Source organism: Arachis duranensis, chromosome 1, assembly GCF_000817695.3.
Source record: "Arachis duranensis cultivar V14167 chromosome 1, aradu.V14167.gnm2.J7QH, whole genome shotgun sequence".
In the NCBI taxonomy this organism is placed as follows: Eukaryota; Viridiplantae; Streptophyta; class Magnoliopsida; order Fabales; family Fabaceae; genus Arachis; species Arachis duranensis.
In genome coordinates this window covers 100,873,143-100,883,263 of record NC_029772.3, presented here as the reverse complement: position 1 = coordinate 100,883,263, position 10,121 = coordinate 100,873,143, and positions in this window count along the sequence as shown.

The window sequence follows — 10,121 nt, the reverse complement described above, 5'->3', positions numbered from 1 at the left end:
AAACGATTAGTTCTCCTATGTAATGAACTAAACCTGATAATTATATTACATTTTGTGTTTTAGTTCCTATGGACGCCATACGACGACCCAGCCTTGCAGGCCATTAGTCCATATTGGTTGAGAGAGGAGACAAAGTAGGGGACATGGATGAGTGTTATTCTCATTGTGTACTTCAACATTGTTGAGTTTCACCATGTTGACTGGGTGAAACGCCAGCTCAGTGGTGAGCATCCGGTGCCTAGAGATCCGGTCAATGTCGGTCGATTTTCGACCACCACAGGACGGGGGAAGGATGTGTGGTAGCCCACTCGTCATTAGTAGTGGTACGATTGGTGGAAGGCTTGATTTGAGGAAGGCCATAGGATCTCTATTCAGCCATTCACTGACTACCGGCCTACGCAGAAGTATTGGGACTGGTTCTAGCATGCTTGCCGCATTAAACATCTGCCTGACTAGGATGTGCTTAATGATCCCAGTCTTTTTACTCTCCCGGTGATGTGTAGCTTAATGCGAGTCAGCCTAAGGACATGCTTGACCTTTCCCGGGATGTCCCTGATCGTTGTAGGCATGCTTGGGAGGTTCAGCGCACACTCGGAGACCAACTAGGAGAGAAAGGGGTGCTAAGGACTACGGAGGAGCTGCGGGATACCGGAGGGAGTAGGTCAGGCCTTACAGGGAGTGTCTAAATGTCGAGTCTGAGGAGGAGGCAGAGTAGATTTGACAGGAGGAGCATGGTTACATACCATCCGGCGAGGAGGACTCACCACCACCACTACTACCGGGGTCACAAACACAGCGAGTTTGGGATGATCCTTTTGCGTCCCACCTGACTGGGTAGATCTTGGTGCATCGAGCAGTCGTCATGAGGCCTCCATGGTCGAGGAGATCCAGTTTGATGAGGCATTCAGATTCATACCACTGACTAGCATACCATGCAGCGTATTGCGAAGCAGTTCTGCACGGGCAGAGAGCAGATTCTCGGACAGGGTCTTCATCGTTCATCTTCTCACGCATCTATCTTAGTGTAGGTTCCTTACTTGTCACTGGGGTCTAGTACCTCATACAATACAGATGTCTATCCTGGTACTCAGTATGTGACACCCCATTCGTCAATTATGGGTAGTTGATGACTGCATCCCAGTCAATGCTTCCACAATCACTTTATCCACCTATAGAGCCTCATTGCCAAATACAACCATATCCGTGTATGCAATACTATGATACTCATGTATTCCTACATCCTCCACCCCTTCACCGCCTACACCACTGCACTCACAGGATCCCCCACCGCACGCACAGCCTCTTCCAACTCCACGACATGCCAGACCCTCTCAGCAGACACAACCTCCATTTTGTGGCACTAGACATTGCTTGCATTTTCGGCATGACCAGCACCGCTGATCTACTTTACTTGCCTTTTGAATAATTCAGATTGTGTTATGTACTTCATTTATTTTGTGTATTATGTAGTATCAGATTGTATTATGTACTTTATCCGATATTTAGTTTGTGTGTCAACATTTTAAATAGCTTATTGGAATTTAAATTTTATATACCGTTGTCTATTAGTTTAGTAACTACTTTCAAGTTTACATGAATAAAATAAGTTGAATACTAATTTATATTTTGCATTCAATTGCTAATAAACAAAATAAACAAAACAAAAAAGATAATGACACCGTATAAATACAGGACACAACTAGTGCAAAGAATATACTTCAATGGTCACAACACTGCTAGGTATCCTCTGTGGGTTGATTGGGATAATCTCTCCGAGTATGCCTGGTTTGCTTGTATAATCTACACTATTTCTCTTGGCGCTTAGCCTCATCCATCTCGTTACAAAATCTCATGAAAATTAGTCTTCTGGTTACTTTCCTACGCATGGTGGGATTAGGACGCAACCATGTCTTATACCACTCCGGGCATAGCTTCTTATCTGGTATCAAGGAAAAACTCTTGAATATAGCCTCTTGCGTGTACATCGGATGAACATATGTCTTGCACTAGACACTTGTGACGGCACAAATAGCAAGTGCATGACGACATGAAAAACGAAGTGATTGGAAAAGACCACAGTCATACGTGTTCGCACTCAACTGAACACGAAATGAACCTTGAGACCAACCCTCAAAAGGCTCTAACTCCTCCACCATAAACACTATGGCCCTTCTGTCGCAGTGCATAACACGTATCTTGGAGATTCACTCCCTGTTCTTCTCAACAGCAGCTATCAGCTACTGAGAAAATTGATTATCTGCTGCCAGTTGTGCCTGTGCCTCTCTGTCTTTCCTGACGAACAATTATTGGAACCTCTTGTAAGTGCATATAACGATGGCTAAAATCAATAAATAATGCGTACCATTCAGAACTTCATTCATGCACTCGGAAAGGTTTGTTGTCATGTACCTAAACTTGCAATCGCTATCACAATGTTGAAACCAAATTTTCTTGTTGAATCTACCGGCCCAGTCTGCCATCTCACGCGATAAACCTCTCAAAGCATCCATGTACCACTCGTACCTAGAGATGGCAACGGGTCCCCAATGTCCCTGCCCCTCGCCCCCAATATCTATCCTTGTCCCCGCCCCGTCACCTTAACGGGTAACAGGGACCCCGTATCCGCCGGTGACCTGGGTATCCGTGAATTTATGTAAAAACTAATAAAAATTGAAAAAAATAGAAAACATTAAAGATAATCCTCAATTGTCATTACAAGCATAATATACATAGTCTTTAAAGACTTAAATAGCAATAACAACAAACATAAACATCCAAACATATCTATAAACATGCAAATATTACATAAACAACCAACCATATCCACAAACAACCAAACAAAGTTCATCACATTGTAAAAATAATTCTCAAATCTCAATCCTCCTTTCGTCTCGTAATGGTAGAGATGGTAGATTCTGACTTACTTGAATCCTACATTGAAAAGAAAACAAGTTAAAGTTAAAATCATATAATAACTCAATAAGTCAATAACATAAAAACAGTGTGTTATATATAATTTAATAGTTTACTTATATCAACATCTCCTTCAATATTATGAATTGTGCAGCACTCAAATACTATGTTAGTTGTGGTACCAAGTTCATGCCAAGTTTACTTATTTCAAGGACATTCATTGTCTTCGATCTCTCATCATTGTAGAGCTTCAAAATGTAACTCTTTAAAATGTTGCGAGTAATCACCTTAAAGAGAGGTTGCAAAGCATTGCAAAATCGTCGAAAGCCAATGTGGTCCACAATAGATAGTGGATACTCGTGAAGACAAACCATAATAGATAACTCTTTTCTTGCATTTTCTTGGTCAAATGTATATGCACCAACCACAACTGTTTTCCTACTAGTTATTGGAGTTGTCTTCATCATACATTGTCTTATATCTCTAGTTGTGGGAAGCTTGCACATTTTGAAGTGATCACGCAAGTGCGAAGTTCCTTGTTTTGGGTCACCAAGTAGCTTCGATTTGCAATAATTGCATTCAACCTTCAATTTTCCCTTGATTTCGACAATCTTGAAGTGATTCCACACTTCAGAGGTCAACTTCCTCTTTCGAACACCACTTGTAGAGTTTGTTGTTCCTTCATTGGTAGTTGTCGTATCGGTTGGAGGTTCTTGAAGTTGAGATTGAGGAGCTTCTTGAGTAGTTTGAACATTAGTGGCTATAGGTTCTTTCGATGGAATACTTTTCTCAAGAGTATTACTCAATGCATTAGAAGAAGACATTTTCTAAAATCACATAAACATATAAATTTGAGAATCAGAATAAAAAATATAAATCATATCAAATCCTTCCGCATCAAAGTAAATAATAAAAATTTCAGAATCATATAAACCAGAATCAACAATTTAACATCAGAAAATCAAAATCAAAGTAAAATAATAAACATTTCAGAATAAGAAAAACCAGACTCAATAACTCAGCTTTAAAAGTATAAATTATACTTAACCTAACTCACAGAAATAATCATAAGAATCAGAATCAACAATTTAACATCAGAAATCAAAATCAAAGTAAAATTCTAAACATTTTAGAATCATAGAAAGTAGAGTCAATAACTCAGCTTTAAAAATATAAATTATACTTAACCTAACTCACAGAAATAATCATAGGAATCAGAAAATCAAAATCAAAGTAAAATTATAAACATTTCAGAATCATAGAACCAGACTCAATAACTCAGCATTACAAATCCTTCAAAATCAAAGTATGTAATAAAAAATTTCAAAATCATAGGAATCAGAATCAACAATTTAACACATCAGAATCATAGGAATCAAAATTAGAAATTATAACAAATCCTTCAAAATCAAAGCAAACAATGAAAATTTAAGAGTTCTGTCACTTACCCGACAGAGAAGAGGCGACGACCAGCGACCACGAGAAGACGCGAAGAGGCGTTCAGATGACGTGGACGATGACGAGAGGACGCGACCAGAACCAGATGACGCCGACGAACACGCCTCCGCGGGAAGAAGCAACGACGGTAAAGACGACGGGCTCCCTGCTGTGGTATGCTGGTGTGCGTGACGTGACACCGATAGGACTGAGATCCACAGTGTGTGAGAGACTAAGAGGTGGCGGTGACGAAGATAGACTGAGGGGATGGCTGATTGGGAGGTATCAGTGACGGATTGAGCTAGTGGGAGCCTGGGAGGTGGCCGTCCATGTGTGGTTCAGAGGATCAGGTTTGAGGCTTCAGAGGATCGGGTTTGAGGCTTCAGAGTTCAGGTCTGATGAGGGATTTAGGGTTTGTGAATTAAAGGAAAAACGATTAGGATTACGTAGTCTCAAACTCAACAATTGCAAATGCCACAAGAAGGATATTACTATTACCGTCTTATGTCACTCCAATTAGCAACACACAACCATATTTGCCATACAAATGGGTGCCATCGACAGAGACAAAGGGCTTGCAATGCTTGAAAGCCTCCACACAGGCATGAAAAGCCCAGAATACCTTATCAAATTGGCTGCAATCATGTACCACCAAGTGCCGATCATAGTACGGTATGGCCCTGAAATTACATATTGTTCCGGGACAACAAATCCGTAATACTTGCAGCAACTTTGGCACCTTATTATATGACTCCTTCCAATCACCGTATATTTGCACAATTTTCTTTTGCTTTACCATCCAGACCTTTCTGTATGAGGGTTTGGAGTAATAGTTTTGCCTAACTGCACCTTATAGAACATGGATAGTGACTGATATGCTGGACTGTATGAATGCTAGGATGATACTACAAATGAGGTTGTTGTCCAACTGTCGATGGTCTTGGGACATGGTAGGGGCTAAACAGGTGTGTGCACCTCTAAATTTACACACCTTCCTAATGAAATAAAATATATATGGTGGGCATTTATAACCAAAATAATAATGATAAATAAGAATATACACCACAATTAAACTTGATCTCACCAATATCCGAGATTTTGTCGGAGAGCAACACAAAGACTCCAAGGACATTCTGCTGCAAATTGAGTGCAATGCACATGGTACTTTAATCGATCCGACTCTACGACTCGATACTTAGTACTTCTCCAAATGCTATAATTCTTCACACCCTGCATTACTGTCTCTCTACTTTTGAATCTGTGACCAATACAAAACTCCACACCACTGTCTGTGTTATAATCTTCCCCACCCATATTGGAAAATAGAGTTTTCTTGTGCATCGCATCCAAATCCAATGTATGATAGTGACTGGGTACAATTGATAAGGCCGGAATTGGTTGTGGGACAGGCAGAAGATACCGAATTGAAGTACCGACCGAAGTCTCTAGTACAAACTCCTTCTCATGATCATCCTCAGAAGAACCCCTATCGTTGCTATTAGCAACATACTCTTCATCGGACTCCTCACCATCCACATCCAATTCTACCGTTGGACTAGCACAGTCCAACGGTGATAGTGCAAGAGGTGGGTTGTTCTGGACATCACCAACATCACCAACTTCCGCAAAAGTTTCATTACTTGTTCCTCCATGATTCTCCCGTGGATATCAAACATGAGGTCCACATCGTCATCGCCATGGAGTCAAAATAGACGAAACCGAAAAACTCCATTTTTCATTGGTGTTAGCAACCTATACCCAACTCTTCCAACTTCTTTTGTGCTCGTAGCACTGATGTTCGTCAATATTAGATTCTTTAGCTTAGACAAAGAATTTACTCTCCGAATGTTCAATAGAATAGAACTACCACACTCAAATATCACCCCAGTGCAAAGTTATAAAAATCAAATTGGACCGGCCAATTCAACCAAAAAACTAAACCTCTATCCGGTTCAATTTGATATTCTGACCGTTTAAAGTAACAAACCAATCAAAACCTCTTGAACCGATCAAAATAAGTGCAAATCATAACTAAACCGATCAAACTCGTTTTGGTCCGGTTAACTGCAGCTAGTTTGCAAAAATGGTAAAAGCAAGATTCAAACTTAGAAACTCAACATTGCTTGCACATAATTCCACCAATAGGCCAACTATCTTCCTACTACATAATGTGTTTATAATTATATATAATCAATATCTAGTGCAACTTACATCACAATATAATTCTATATAAATTCTATATCTTCTTACTTTTAATATGTTGATATATTTGTTCATATAATATAATATATATAAACTTATATTATATTATATATAATTTTTAAATCAAATTTAATTTATATCAAATATTAATTTTATATTTCAATAATAATATTGTATTTTTAATTTTTATTATTAATATTTTTGTTTTATTATAATTTTAAATATATATTTACATATTAAAATGTTAGTAAGTATATGTATTTTAAATTTTAATTTTACTTTTTTTGTTATTTTATATTTTTTATTTACGTGCGACCAGTTTTATCGGTTCAACTAGTAATTTTTCAGTTGAACCAATAAATCAGTAAACCAGTAATTTGACCGGTTTAATCATCGGTTCAGTTTTGACAACTATGCCCTACTGTCACTATTTTTCATATGACAATTGAAATACATATTTACAATCACATATCCACTGTCACTAGATATTTTTGCTTAATCTTTGGAAGAAAAATGAAAAAGAAGAAGTGAAATGTTTATAGAGAATACAAATTGTTGCAGATCCTTTTATAAGTACAAATAAATATAGATGAATATAAGTACAATATAACTATTTTTGTACTTAAAATTTAGATGAATATAATTAACATTAACGATTTAATTTAATCTAATACAAATAAATATACTCCTATTTTTGTACTCTTATAGTTAATTAGGAATACTATCTAATTAATTTTTAATTTATTTTTAAAAAATATAAGTACAATAATACGAATATATTTGTATTGAATTGAGTTAAATCGTTAATTTAAATTATAGACATCTAAATTTTAAATTAAAAATTTTGTAATTTTAAATTATTTGAATAAAATTAGATGAAATAAAAACATAAAAATCAAATCAACATAACATTATCCAAAATATTGTATCGATGTATCAAATTCTAAATTAGTTTTGCATAAATCTTAGATGCATTTAAAATTTTAAATGGTTGATTTTTTAATTTAAAAACTTTCGTTAATTTTTTAATTTACAAATTTTATGTTGTTAATTTTTTAAAAAAATATGAATCCAAAATATTGTATCGATGTATCAAATTTTAAATTAGTTTTGCATAAATCTTAGATGCATTTAAAATTTTAAATGGTTGATTTTTTAATTTAAAAACTTTCGTTAATTTTTTAATTTACAAATTTTATGTTGTTAATTTTTTAAAAAAATATGAATATAATAATACAAATATTTGTATTGGATTTTTTTGGTGAAAGGGTAACAAATAAAAAAAAAAAACACGAGAAAGACTAAGCTAAATCACTGCAGAATTTGCATTAGGTTCCCTGGTGGTTGAAGCCAAGACTAATCGTCAATGTTTCCAACAGCACCTTGTTTTTGTCAAGGGAAGTGCTAAGGGGACAATGAAAATTTTGAACAATACGAACAACCACCAATCAAATGAAAATACACTACATCCTAATTTAATGCTACTAATTAAATTTACTCTTTTAACCCTATTAATTCACATTGTTTGCACATTGTTCAAAAATCTTGTTTGTTACCTATACTTTTCCTTTTGCCAAAGTGTCCGCGATCCTATTAGCTTCTCTAGGAGCCAGAGAAAACCAAATAGAAATACCACTTCGTATATTTATGTCAAACACGTTTTGCAAGAAGACGAGACTCACTATGAGACGGAGGAAGATTCCACTGATTGACAAGCGTATATGCCTCCATGATCTAACGCCAATAAGAGACCACATCATATCGCTCACACTTCAGATCGAACTATCGAAGCACATTCACATCCGAGACCTTCCCAGCGCTGCTAACTACCCAACGACCTTCGTCATCCCACATCACACAACCAGAATCAAAGAAGACACTCCCATCACAATTCACCTTATAGGAACCATGTTCTGGCCGAACCCACTGATAAGTAACCAGCGCCCCGGAGTGGTGGAGTGTAGAGCTGGAAGTGAGCTGAGCCGAGCTGGACCAAGTTCAAGCTCGCCTCACTAAAATTGAGCTTGACTCACGGCTCGACTCATTAACAATCGAATCTATTTCTTAAGCTCAAACTCAACTCACCGAAAATTCACTAGCTGGTTCGAGCTCACGGGCTCAAATAATAAGAACATAATCTATAATTCTATAACAATAAATTATAACTTATATATTTTAAAAAATATTTAAAAAGATCAATTTTATATATTATTTATCTATCAATAAGTTATAAATTTTTTATTTATGTCCCACATCAAAATTATATATAAAAAATAAATATAAAATTTTAAACAATTAAGATCGTTAATATATATATATATATACATATTTAAATATTACTATTTCATATATATATATATATATATAATCGAGTCAGCTCACGAACTAATGAGCTGAGCTTATCCAAGCTCAAACTCGACTCATTTAATTTATGAGTTCAAACTTAGCTCATCAGCTCACGAGTTTAGCTTATCGAGTTATTAACGAGTCGAGCTCGAGCTGGCTCATGAGCTGGCTTGACTCACTTTCAGTCCTAGTGGAATGTAGAATAAGTACATCCATATGAATTTTAATTTTAAAATTTTATAATTTTAAAATTTTAAATTATTTGAATAAGTGTGTATCCCATATACACTGGTTAAAATTTTTATATGACAATATCCCAGTCGGTTTATATATGTACGTGTGTTTGGATTACAGTTTACAAACGAAAGTTTGAATAAAATTGATTTTGTAAACTTGATTTTGATGAAAAGTAAGTTTGTGTTAAAGTGATTCATGTTTGGCAATCTTTGCATCAAAATGAATTATAGCAAAATAAATGTTGTTTGGATTATACTACTCAAAATCACTTTTAGATACAAAATTACTAAAATAGACACCAACTTAAATAATTTTTGTATATTATCTTATCATTTTAATTTAGATATTTAAATAGATCTTATTAATTAATTCTATAATAAAATTAATATTTATACACTAAAATAAAAATAATATATAAAAATTGGCAAAATATACTTTTGAGTAAAACTAACAAAATATAAATTTTAGAGAGTATTAAGAATAATAAAAAAATTAAATATCTATCTTGATAGTAATTAAAATAAATCAAAAAAAATTTTATGATATTTTTTATATAGTATATCTAATAGAAAAAGAAAGTTCGTTTGAACAAAAATAATAAGAATTCCATAAATAATATAGTAACATGCATAAAAAATAAAGTTGATAAAAAGTAAATAAAGATAGAATATTGATGGCTAAAAATCCATTGGTGAAACATAAAAGTTCAAAATTGCAGCTTCTTGTAAACGTGATTTTGAAAACAAAATCACTTTTGCGTTCATGAATCAAAAGTTTGCCAAACCAAAAATTGAAGCTTTCAAAAATGGTAAACGTGCTTCTTATCTTGTAACGCTTGCCAAACATACCTAGTTGTACATATTCTGGGTACAACCATGTTTTTTTTTAAACTGTCATATTCAGGGTACACAGTCTATTTCGAGTGTAACTGTGTTTTTTTTAAACGGTCATATCCGGGATACACAGTCTCTGGTTTGTGTATAATG